Below are 13,742 nucleotides of genomic sequence, written 5' to 3' on the forward strand. Positions count from 1 at the left end.
AGCCCAGCCCTGGCCATTGTGGCCATCTGGGGAGTGAACCAGCAGAAGGAAGATCTCTCTGTGTCTCTCACTCTCTTTCTGAAATTCTACTATTCAAATAAATAAAATAAATCTTTTTTTAAAGAAGGAAGGAAGAATATATGCAAAAAGAATGGTGAGGAGCTAGCGTGACTGTTAAAATACATGTAAACGATAATCCTGCACCATATGGTATCTGTGACATGCAGGAGAAAATAAAGCTGAAGATGGCAAAATGTCAAACTCCAGATTATAAAGAGCTGTTGTTACAAAGCCAACCAGATGGAGACTGAAAGTGATGAAGAGTTCCCTGTTTAGTCCCTTTTTCTATTATCATGGTAAGGCAGAGACAATGCTAACTGTTCAGCACTCTGTTAAATTTTCCTTTTATGTACACAGGAAGACTCCGTTTCCTAGCTCTCTCCTTTTGAGTTAGACATGATCAGCTGACTGCGTTCAGGGCAATAAAATGTAGGCAGAATGGTCACACTATTTAAAGACCTAGTGGGCTACTGGTAGACAAAGAGTAAGAAAATCCCTTAGTTCCCTGTTCCAAGAATATGTCAACTGCCTCTGATGGCAAAGCGGATAGAAAAACCTCTCTTATCATTCTCCACTGCTCCTAGAGAAAACTGTCTATTGCCAATAAAGAAGCAGGAAATAAATTCAGTCCCAGGATCCTGCACTCGCACAAAAGGAATGTCTAAGGATACCATAGGAGGGGGAGGAAACACACACTTTCCAACTCTCCTGCTAATAGGAGACAGAGTTAGGTTGAGATAGAGAAGAGGGAGGAAAGCTGCCTACCCTGTACAGCCTACACTTTGTTGAGAGATAAATTGTCTGCCATTGCAAGAGAAACTGGGACATTGGAAAAGTTTCACCCTTGAGGCTCGTGGTCAACATAGTACTAATGTGGCGGATAAGTAATAGCCAAATATCCTCCCTTATAGCACACATTTGCTATAGAAGAGTGGACAATTAAGATGCTTTTTGGGACACCCACATGGCATATTGGAGTTCCAGGGTACAAATTCAGGTGCAGCTCCTAATTTCAGCTTTCTGCTAATGCACAGCCTGGGAGGCAGTGGTGATGGCTGGGATAGTTAGAGTTCTTCTACCCACATGAGACACCTGGGTTGAATTCCAGCCCTAGGATTCAGCCTTTCCCAGACCCCACCATTGTGGACATTTGAGGAGTGAAACAGTAGATGGAATCTCACTCTCTCTCTTCTCTCCCTTTCTCTCCCTTCAAAGAAGTAAATAAATATATTTTTTAAAATGTGTAGATTGTCATTTTGAATGAAATAGCAAGATTAAACTACACACTGTTTATAAGAAACTCAGTTAAATAGAAATACATAAATGGGTTAGACAAACTGATAAGTAGATCAGAAATTCATAGGTCAAGTACTAAATACTGTTTCGAGAAGATACAACTATAATTAATTTAATTCTCTTTTTTATAATATAATTTTCCATGTTTTTTGTAGGTGCTTAAGGAAATTGCCAGACACTTCTCATAAAATAAGAAAGTCACTACAGCACCATCAAATGGGAGGATATAAACTGTATAAAAGGTGATACACAATATAATATTAATATTTTAACACAAGTGAAATATGTACAAAATGTATACCAATGACAGCACTGAATGAGGAAAGATTTCAAAGCACACAACATAAGTAGAGGATATAGAGTAGAAAGGAAAAAGTCCTGTTTTGGTGGAAGCTTAGGGTCCATCCAAAGAAAGATTGGAACCCCTTAAAACAAACAAGATAAAAAGAAAAGAACTGGGGCCTGTGCTGTTATGTAATGGGTAGGGTCGTGCCTGCAGTGCCGGCATCCCATATGGATGCTGGTTCAAGTCCTGGCTCCTCGACTTCTAATCCAGCTCTCAGCTGTGGCCTAGGAAAGCAGTAGAAGATGGTCTAAGTCCTGGGGCCCCTGCACCCACATGGGAGACCCAGAAGAAGCTCCTGGCTCCTGGTATTGGATTGGCCCAGCTCTAGCACTTGCAGCCACTTGGGGAGTGAATCAGTGAATGGCAGACCTCTCTCTCTCTGCCTCTGCCTCTCTGTAACTCTGCCTTTCAAATAAATAAATAAATCTTTTTTTAAAAAAGAAAAGAATTGATAAAAAAATCTCAAATGTTTCTTTTAACATCTTCTTTCTTCCTGTTTTATGTTCCAGTCACAGGCATGTGGCTCATTTTTTAAAAAGGATTTATTTTATAAATTTGAAAAGCAGAGCTAAGAGAGAGAGAGAGATTTTCCATCCATTGCTTGACTCTCCCCAAATGGCCACAACAGTCAGGGATGGATCATGCCAAAACCAGGAGCCTGGAACTTTATCTAGGTCTCCCATGTGGGCGCAGGAATCTAAGTACTTGGGCCATCACCAGCTGCTTTTCCAGGCACGTTAGTAGGAACCTGGACTGGAAGCAGAGCTTGAATTGAAGCTCTGATTTGGGAAGCCAGCACTGCAGGTGGCAGCTTAACCTGAGAAGCCATGATACAGGTCTTGAGTATAAGGTTCAAAACAGAAGGAGGAGGAGAAGGTGAAGGAGACACACACACACACACACACACACACACACTTATTTTTCACCTACTGCCCATTTAAATCCATTTGTAGACTTATTTTCTGTGCTTCTCAGATGAAATTAAGAGGAAATCCCCGTGCTTTTTGATCACTCACAGGTAATAAAATAAAAATCCTCTGATTACATCTAGTCACAGAAGGAAAGTCATTTTAGCAATGAAAATGTCCTGTTTGTGTAATACTAAACTTCATCTAAAGGTTGAACCTCCCTTCTACCCGGGTTGGCCCACTGAAGGTTGTTAGCTGTAGGAGGAAATGGGCTGTGCGGGTTCCTTCTCCTTTTCCTTTATTTCTCTGCAAGTCTTATGTAGGTGGTCTAACTGTAGGATGAGGAACCCTTGGCAAATATTGTCTTGGGGCTTTAGCCAAAATAGAGTCAGAAATAGCTCAGCTTTGTCATCTTGTTGCATATCCCTGGTAGCACAACTAAAACGCATGATTTTCACACAGCTTTCAACTCCATATGCTGCAAGCTGAGATGGGGAATTCAAGGGCAGTCACTAGAATAACAAAGCCAACACATTTAAACTCCTTACTGGAAATACTTAAGCGCACATGTCACAATCAACAGCCATGTTTCCTAAACTTTCTCACTAGCTTGCCCTGAATCTCAAAGAAAGAGGACAAATCCCTGCAGGACATAAAGGGGCATTTTGATTTACGGTACTTCCTTACAAGCATGTGTTTTACAAATAAAAACACACAAAATTTGTATTTTGTCCCATAACACTTTTGTTTATTGCAGCATAAAAGTTATGAGTACCCTTTTTTCTTTAAAGTGATTGTCCAGAGTGTGCTTCATATTTGAAGTCTAATTCCAGTTAAATACTTGCAAAAAGCCTGCCAGGCTTTGTCATCAGAAACCAAGAGAAACAGTGATACTCACATCATTCTAAAGGTTGCTCTCAGACTTAGTTTTTCTTGTGAGCTCCTTCTTGAATACATGACCATACAAACTGTTTTGAATGGAGAAGTTTAAATTTCTATTCAGAGGCGAGTGAATAGGTTTGTGGAAAGCATATTAACAAAATCAGTGTCTGGACTTTTTTCAGACATTGGTTTTCCCTTCACCTTTCCTCTTCACATATCCCCTTACAGTCTTGATTAGTCTCCTGTTTCATGAAGCACTCAGCTTAAAATAGAAATCAGTAATGTCATAGGAAAGGAAACTCTAGAAATATAAATCTTTTACTTGTTTGAAAGGAAATTGTTTTTTCCTGCAAGAGAACTAAGCTAAAAGTAGTACTGAGTGGAGAGTCCACTTACAAATTCATTTTATGCCAGCTGTTCTACTACACCTGTTGTGGATTCATTTGTGTATTAGAGTGTATCTAAGTTTTCATACCCATCACTCCAACTTTAATGGGAGTAGGGGAGCTCTGTACAACTCTCTAAGTTCAGAGCTGACGCTCTATTGAGACAGGTACTCAAAGATAAGTGGACGCTATTCTGCTCTATTGCTGTTCAGAAATCCAATTCCTGCCATTCCAAGATAAACATCCCTGAAGAGTCATTGGTGAAGTTAATATCACCTTGAAACATGAATGGCTGTGTGAGCTCACTGTAAAACTAGGTAGAGCCAGAGAGGGGAAACACGAGAATACACTAGTTAGCTGGTTCAAACTAAAAGCAAAATAAGACAAAACTCAAAATCCACAAGATGGAACCTGGAACCAAGGGTATTACTGATTGAGAATGATGAAATGATGAAAAGTGAATCCAGCTTCTAGGACAACATCAAAGGACAGATCCTTAGTGCCTCTACAAGAGGGTCATACAGTAGGACTTGTTCAGCTTCTCAAACATGTAGACTCTTGGGCCTAACACTACAGCTGCTGATAAGCATTTAGGAGTTTATAACCATCAACCAGCAGATCCCTACTGTTGTTGATGCTTGAGAACCCCTGTATCATGGGCTAATTAGACCTACAGTCCAAGTAGGGGAAAATTTTATGTTTGAGTATAAAATAGGATACTAACAATAATGCACAAGATGAGTAGACTTACAATTTCTGGTTCACAATTGTGAAATTTATAAAGTTTTGAAAATAAAAAAATCCTCTTTTATTATGTATCTAGAGAGAATTCTCAATATTATCTAAATTTGTTTTAGTTGGAAACCATTATGCATAGTGAAACAAGCCAGTCTTGAAAAGACAAATATCACATGTTTTCTCTGATCATAGCAGCTATCATAGAATACAAAAAAAGTATAGGAATGAAATGGTCATTTTGGGATATGATTTTCATTTTTGGTGCTTGTTTATACTTCTGTAGAATTGTGGTCTTCCTACTTTTTACTTGTTGAATATTGTGAGTTGTGGCAAATTAAACCTATGAATATAGAGTGGATTAAAATTATGTCCTTGCAAAAACTGAAGAAGAGAGGGGATGGAGGAAGGAGGATTGGGGGAGAGCAGAGAAGTGAGGGAAGTATGGTTTTCTTCTTGGAACAGAACCTACGGGATGCATAAGATCTGTTCTCTTTATATTAATAAAAAACTAAGTAACATATTTTTGTATGAGAGTACGAAAACCCTTATTTATCCTATTGTATTTATGGTTAGGTTTCACTGTGTAATTCCTGTATGATAGTCCACATGGGATTAGTCTATAACGTAAAGTATTTGCACCATATTCTGAATTCAGAAACATGTTTGGTCCAAAGACATCTAGATAAGAGGATGAATGAATGAATGCTTGCAATTGCCTTTTTTTTTTTTTTTTTTTTTTTTTTTTGACAGGCAGAGTGGACAGTGAGAGAGAGAGACAGAGCGAAAGGTCTTCCCTTGCCGTTGGTTCACCCTCCAATGGCCGCCGCGGCCGGCACGCTGCGGCCGGCGCACTGCGCAGATCCTAAGGCAGGAGCCAGGTGCTTATCCTGGTATCCCATGGGGTGCAGGGCCCAAGCACTTGGGCCATCCTCCACTGCACTCCCTGGCCACAGCAGAGAGCTGGGCTAGAAGAAGGGCAACCGGGACAGGATCCGGCGCCCCAACCGGGACTAGAACCCAGCGTGCCGGCGCCACAGGCAGAGGATTAGCCTAGTGAGCCACGGCGCTGGCCTTGCAATTTTTTTAAAGACTTTCCAGTTGAAAAACAAACAAACAAACAAACAAACAAACAAAAAAACAAAAAAAAACCTCGTTAAAGCTCCTGAATAAGTGATGTGTCTGAATATGCAGCAGATCTTAAGAAATCATCTGTGAAATATAAAGGATGTTGGGATAGGGATGAGGCACAGACAGCCTTTGGAAGGCAGATCCCACACTGTAAAAATTAAGCAGAAAGGAGGACGGATTGGGCAGTGTCGCTGAAAGGTCTCAGCTAAGCCAGTGGGGAAACCTTGAACAAAATTTTCCATTGAAAAAATTTTCCATCAAGCAGAAATATTCATATCTGGTACTTCCACTTAGTCATGGGCTCCAGGCAGCTTGTGAGTAGTATGGTCACAGTATCAGGATCTTCGCAGAGCTGAAGGTGCAGACACTGGTCTCATTGACAATTTTCCAGAGGAAAACCTGAGTGGTACATCCCAAGGCCTCCAGAAACCCTCACTTACACATGACCAGGGAAAGACAGCTGCTGAAAACTACATTTTGGAGTATAATACTACAGCAAAATATACTTTGCTCAGTAATATGGACTACTACTGTATCTTTGTCATAGCAGCCTAACCTTATTCTAGCCAATGTAGTTCACATTTCTAATTGTCTTTCTCCAAATATATCTGTAAAATAATACATTTTCACTTTGGATTTGGAAAATACAATCACCATAAATAAAATAAGAGGGAAACGATCTATTGTGGTCAGTGAACCTAAGGGAAAAAAAAGCTGATACAAGAACTATTGCTCTCTAGATCAGAGGAACCATGAAAACTTTGTAACCTGCATATTTTGCCCAACCCACCACTGTTGATGGAAAAGAATGAGGTAAAAACCATCATGGTTTATACAGACCAGAGCTAACTAGCCCAAGTTGCATATTGCCCATTTACCCTGTGGGGGTGCCATGGTCTCTGCCCCTCTGAATATCTCTTAAGAGAAATCTGGCACCAGTGCTGTGGCATAACAGATTAAGCCACTGCCTGAAATGCTGGCACCCTAAAAGATGCCAGTTTGAGTCCCAAGTGCCCCACTTCTTATCCAGCTCCCTGCTAATGCACCTAGAAAAGCAGTAACGGAAGACCCGAGTGCTTTGGCGTCTGCACCCATGCCGGAGACCCAGAAGAAGCTCCTGGATCCTGGCTTCAGCCTGACCCAGTCCTGGCTGTTGTAGGCATTTGGGGAGTGAACAACAGATGAAAGATCTATTTTCCCCTAACTCCAACTTTCAAATAAATAAATAAATCTTTAGAGAGGGAGAGAGGGAGAGAGAGAGAGAGAAAAAGAGAGAGAGAGAAATATGATTTTAAAGAACATACCTCACTACTATAAACCAAGAGTAGTAAACAAAAAGCAATCTTATAAGGTTTCTTGACAATCTCATCAATTTGGACACTTTTGTATATTTCAACCCCATTATCTCTTTTTCTATCTATACAAATAATGAAGAGTTTTCAGGTAAGTCTTGTAAGGTTTTGTTAAAGGGCATTGACTAACAAGAATGGAGGGGTAAGTTGGGACTCTACGATATCTCTGCTACTAAGATATAAAAAAGCCGGCGCCAGGGCTCACTAGGCTGATCCTCTGCCTGCGGCGCTGGCACCCCAGGTTCTAGTCCTGGTTGGGGCGCCAGATTCTGTTCCAGTTGCTCCTCTTCCAGTACAGCTCTCTGCTGTGACCCGGGAGTGCTGTGGAGGATGGCCCAGGTCCTTGGGCCCTGCACCCGCATGGGAGACCAGGAGGAAGCACCTGGCTCCTGGCTTCAGATCGGTGCAGCGCCGGCCATAGCGGCCATATGGGGAGTGAACCAATGGAAGGAAGACCTTTCTCTCTGTCTCTCTCTCTCTTTCTGTCTAACTCTGCCTGTCAAAAAAAAAAAAAGATATAAAGAAAATCTGATATTTTAGTCATAAAAAAGACATTCATAGAGCTAGGTTGCATGTTTTTCTTCTGTAAGATGCCTTGTTGATTTTGTGTAAGTGTAGCTGTGTTTCCTCTTCTTTCTTTGTTTTTTTTCAAACAAGCAGTCACCCTTAAAAACCAAATATTTTTAAAAATCACTTAATAACTTTAATGTTTCTTCTTGTTCCAGTTTGCAAGCTTGCTCTTCCCATCTTTTCAGGTAGTCGGTGCCCTTGCCTCAGAGTTCAATTCCAGTTATTCTCAGGGATTTTAGCATCACACTCATTACTTATTTATATCTTCCCTCTTTTTTTCCACTTTGCAGATAATTGCTACTTAATTGATACTGCTTCTATGCAAACCCAGTCAAAGACACACTGCTAAATAGAGGAATCATTAATCTATGTGTATGTTGTAGATTTTCTTAAAAGGATGGCTGAAATAGCAAAGTCATTAGCAGTTTATTTGCAACAGTGCACTTACCAAAAGCTCTGTGGAGAACACATCAACAGTCAGTATGTAACTGGGCAATTAACACAGGACTTCTGTACTTTGGGGTGTTAGCATGGGAGTAAACAGAAACAGATGTGAAGTGTTTGTGCTGTAGCATGCACAGTCTGTTCTGACATATGCAAATACCAATCATGCTTACAGAACCTGCAACCCCTATTGTCCAGGAACACACTGGTGAAACCCTATGACAGAAGTGCTTCATTTGCACTAGGTGCTATTAATTATTAACAGACCAATACCACCTTTTATTGTTATTAGAGCTTTGCAGAAAGCCAGGTGAGAAAGCGAGCACAAATAAGTTGGTAAGACTCTAGTTCCCAGCTTATTTTAACAACTGCTCTCTGTCAGAGGACTCCCTGAAAATAGAGAAAAATTAAGGCCAAAAAGGATCTCAAAGGATTGATGGGTGGGATTACTTGTGTAATCCACATATGAATTTAAATAGTTTTCTCCCTAAGACTCAGGAACTCTGATGATCCAATGGTTTCTACCCAAAGGCAGGAAAATCCCCATCTTTGATACATTTGTATATAAGAACTCAATTTACAATGTTTCCTTTCCCTGATAGGGAACTGGACAATGATAGCACACTATATAATGATTAAAATCACAAGTAGGTCTGAGTTTTTGAGTCTAAGACACTGCTTGGGATGCCCATATCCCATACTACAGTGCCTGGGTTCAAGTCTGGGCTCTGCTTCCATTTCCAGATTCCTACCTGTGCAGACCTTGGGAGGCAGCAGGTGATAATCCAAATACTTGAGACTCTGTCACCCATGTGGAGACCCAGATTGAGTTCCTGTCTCCTAGCATAACCAGGCCCAGCCTTAGCCATTGCAGGCATTTGGGCAGTGAATCAGTGGATGGAATATTTTTCTCTGTCCCTATCTCTTTCAAATAAGTGGAAATAAATATGTGGGGAGCAACTGGGAGCAACTCAGACTAGACTAAGTTACTGGAATTAAGACTTATTCTATGCATCTGCTCTCCCACAATATGGCGCTGAGAAGGAAGGAAACAGCTTCTATACAGCTGCCTCCAGTTCAACCAATAAACAGCAGGGCCTGCTCCTGATTGGAGGAGAGCAGCGTACTCAGCGTGTGGGTAGCAGAGTTGGGATTGGTGGAAGAGGACTATAAATGAGGAGAGAGACAACATGCACCGGGAACATCTATCTGAAGGAACACCTGAGGAACATCTGAGCAGCCCCCGAGAGAGCCGGCCGGCGGTGTGCCGCTCCCCTGCGGAAGTGGGGAAAGTGGCAGGGGGAACCGCCCTTCCACGGAGGTGGAAGGGTCGGTAGCCAACCCAGGAAGAACCAGCAGCAAACCCGGGGAGGGCCGAGCAGACGAAAGAACAGCGCAGGGTCCTGTGTCGTTCCTCCACGAAGACGGGGAGCGACATAAATAAAACTTTAATCATGATAAAATTAGAAGCAAATGGTACAATTTTCTGTTGGTACATCCATTTATTTATTTATTTATTTTAATTTATTTGACAGATAGAGTTATAGACAGTGAGAGAGAGACAGACAGAGGAAGATCCTCCAGAGGAAGACCTTTCTAGGTCTTCCTTCCGTTGGTTCACTTCCCAAATGGCCGCCATGGCCAGAGCTGTGCCAATCCCAGCCAGGAGCCAGGTGCTTCTTCTTGGTCTCCTATGCAGGTGCAGGGGCCCAAGCACTTGAGCCATCCTCCACTACCCTCCCGGGCCACAGCAGAGAACTGGACTGGAAGAGGAGCAACCAGGACTAGAACCTGGCTCCCAAATGGGATGCCAGTGCCGCAGGCAGAGGGTTAACCAAGTGAGCCACAGCGCCGGCCCTGTTAGTATATCCTTAAAGGACCCGTCATAGGCCTCACCTTCCAACCAATTTAATTCTTAAAAAAAATTATGGTTACAATATAATTTCTTCTATGTCACTGTCAAGAAATGCTGAGATTTTTTACCGTTAAATACATGTCCTTTAAGGGTTTCTAAAGCCATATATGCATTTCAGAATTGTTAACTCTTCACTAAAGGGTAAATTTCAGTAAAAATTATTCCAAAGTGTTTTTACTCTATAAATAGACGACATACACATGAGTAGTTTGATGTAAGTAAATGTCTGATATTATTTACTATATTTTAAAATTCTCTAAATTACAATTCAATATGCTTTTAGGATGATGAGAGGAAACTTACCCTCAAATCTGTTATATTTAAGGATTTCTATGAATATTCACTGCTGATGATGTGTATACCATGCATTCCAGACATCTCATGTTTCCTATGACTGATCTAGACCCAGTACATCCCAATGTATTGAATTGATTTGAATCATTAGTATATTCTACTATATACATATGTAGCTTAATATTTGCTTTGTGCTTTCACCAAAACCCTGGTTTTCCATGATCCCTTTGTATAAATATCTTACATAGACTTTGACTGAAGCTATTAAAGTTGGGAGCCAAAACATTTATCTTAGTTGCTGCATTGAAATCTTATCTCCTCTGTAAAAACTTAATCATTTAAACAGAATATGAGACAGATTCCTGACTCAACAACCTCATTTTCTAGTGCAATTCTCATTTGAGAAGGAAATAGCAAGTACTCAACTCTGTACAGAATGTAAACCTTCCTTCAGTCATAATCTTAATGATATTGTCTCCAAATTGGAGGTTGCTAGGTAAATTTCTTTCCTGACAAAACCAGCTTCTCCTTCAGTACTACTCTAAACACATGGAGTATAATATTTAGTAAAATAAATTAAAACCTATTTTGTTTGCTAAAAATAATACAAACAAACAATAAGAGTATAATCTATCAGGTAAGCACCATTTTCCATGAAAAGGGAATAGGGAGAATGAAAAGAGGAAGATGGAAAACTAGAAAAACAAGTAAAGACTCATATTGTGTGATACAATTTACTTGGCATGCCTTGGTATTTGAACTGGAATGTTTCCCTATAAAACTGGGATTCTGAAAGGAAATACTTAGTATCTAACTACTATAATAATAATCATGGTGAGGTGAGATATTCCTAAACATACTGAATCCTGGAATCAGACACCTGATCCTCCATTGTGGTGAAATACATAGAAAGAAACGTGACGGGAAGGAAACTTTGTGTCTTTCATGATGCTAAATGTCTTTTGAGTAGAGTCCTTTGTTTCAGACTGTCAAAAAGAATGCTTCTATTGCAAAAATCTGTGGACAGTAGAGATTGTTATACCCTCCAGATGAAGAGGCAGATTTGCTTACTGTCTAGTCTAATAAAGCACCTATTTCAAGGGCCTAGCCAGGCATGCTTACTGTTTATTGTAAAAGATATAGATTCCCAAGCTCAGAATTCACAGCTTAGAGCATAACTCATGGCCTGTGTGATTTTCGTCTGGCCCTATTCAATTTTCCCTGTGAAAACTAGAGTTCAGAGACCCAGCACAATATATGCCATTTCTGGTGCTATGAGTTATCAATCTGTTGACTCTGACAAAGGAATATCACATCCACATAGTTGTCTTTAAATTTGTGGAGAGCTAACTTGTTAGCTACCGAGTAAAATCCCAGATCCTTAATAGTTAATGACAGTTTGGTGATGAGAATGGGATACCAACAAAGACATAGTTTGTAAAAGAGGAAATATTCAAGCCTCATAGGACAATTAAAGGCACTTGAGAATATCAACAGTAATTGTTAATTAGCATATCAGCCAAATCGTACAGCCACTTGGCAGGAAAATGGTCCTCCATTTTATTGTCTATCTATAAGGAAGCATGTAGGATATTTTTGCAGGTCAAGTTCTAAGATATACACTCACAGATAAAGGCATGAATGGTAATCTGACTGCTGCTGACTCTCTCCTTAAGCAGCTATGCTGCCTGGATCCATCATTTTACCCAACAAGGCAATGCATCTACCATCGTAAGTTGGATGCAGAGTATAGGAATCTTTCTGCTGCAAAGGTTACCAATGATGTGATCTTGTGCCAGGTTAATCCATTTGTCTCAATATGAGGTGAGGAGACCCTATTGCCCAGGATACGGGCCTGCTCTTTCTTGGTATTTTGGGTATCACTGACTTTAGCCCCTCTCTTAGGGTTATCTGTGGTGCCATGGACACTTTTTCAGATTACATTTATTCCAGTCCAATCAATCAATTCTGCCCACTGATAAGTGTCAGGTTTTCAGTTTTATAGTCTGTGCACCTCTTATCACAATAGTCCTGAATAGAAGGTTGATAGTCAAAATTTTTGATTATCTGTCATGTACCCTACTATTGAGAATCATTTGATATTGTTGAATACTGGAACTCTCTTGCAAAATGTTGATTTCAAAAGTTATCTGACACTTCTTGTGTCACCTCCTTTTGGTCCATACACTTTAGTAAGAGTTGGTTGTTAAGCATGACTACAGAAATGTATCACCTTTTGGCTACTTCCTGGGCAATTAACAGGATAAAAGAAGAGGGGTTCAGGTTATATAGATCTATTTGAACATTTGGGATTCTCTCTGACCGTTCTTGGACATTATAAAGTTTTCTTTCCCTTAAAAGTAACCCCATAATGTCTGGATTAATATACTCCTGGTAGCAGCTCTATGAAAAGGGGACTTAATGAATTCAAACTCAATTTTGCTCATATTCTTTGCTTTTTTTTCAGACTGGCAAAGCCTTAGAATGTAAGGATAATGCGAACTTGATTGAGTGCACTGTTTGGGTAGCCCCTCTGTGGTCACCAATGTGAGTCAAAGAGGAAAACACATGAGTTTTAATATGTTTTATAAAAATCCCCATATTCTTCTTTCACTTGAACCTTTTTCATTAAACATCTGGATATGAACAGGGGATACCTGAAAACAGGTGAAGTTATACCCATACCCTGATTTTGTAGTGTTGAAAAAAGAGGGCATCCTTGTTCCTGGGGAAGAAATATATCAGGTCCCAGAAGGTATAAAAGAGACAGGGATTTAATGATTTCTGACTTTCAAAATCATCCTATAGCATCCTTCATGGAGGAAAATAACTTGGTGTGGTTCTGTCAAGCTGGTGCAAACAACTTGAATGTAAGTGGCATCTAGGTCTGCCATGGCCTGCCAGACAGGCCTGGCCGCAATTTGATCCCTCTTTCTTGGATTGCTGTGGAGAAATCTGTCATAAATTGCAAAAGATGGACCTTGTTTTTCTGCCTACCACACAAAATATCTGTCCATCTTGGAATATCTTGCCCTTTCTCATATCCATAACTATCACTTAGTCATTCGTTGGGGCACATTGCTGTCAATCTGGACAGTGCTGTGAATCAGCAATACAGGTTGGTACGAATTCCAGAGAACTGGATTAAATGATTCAAACACAACAGGGAATCTTAAGGAATACCATAAATGAGGAGGCCGATGTTGCAGTGGATTCGTTTCTGAGGGGAGGAGCGTAGTGGGGGCAAGAGGTGCGGAGTCACCACACAGACCCTGGGAGTCAAGCAGGCCTGAGGCAAGCAGCCTGCAGACTCATTTATTTCAGTTGCTACAGCTGCTTATATAGCCAAGGCAGCCAATCCGGTCAAGGGGCTGTCTATGCCCTAAACAATCACAGCTTGTTTCAGGTAGTTTCCAAAGCTAT

This window comes from Oryctolagus cuniculus, chromosome 3, assembly GCF_964237555.1.
Source record: "Oryctolagus cuniculus chromosome 3, mOryCun1.1, whole genome shotgun sequence".
Classification (NCBI taxonomy): domain Eukaryota; kingdom Metazoa; phylum Chordata; class Mammalia; order Lagomorpha; family Leporidae; genus Oryctolagus; species Oryctolagus cuniculus.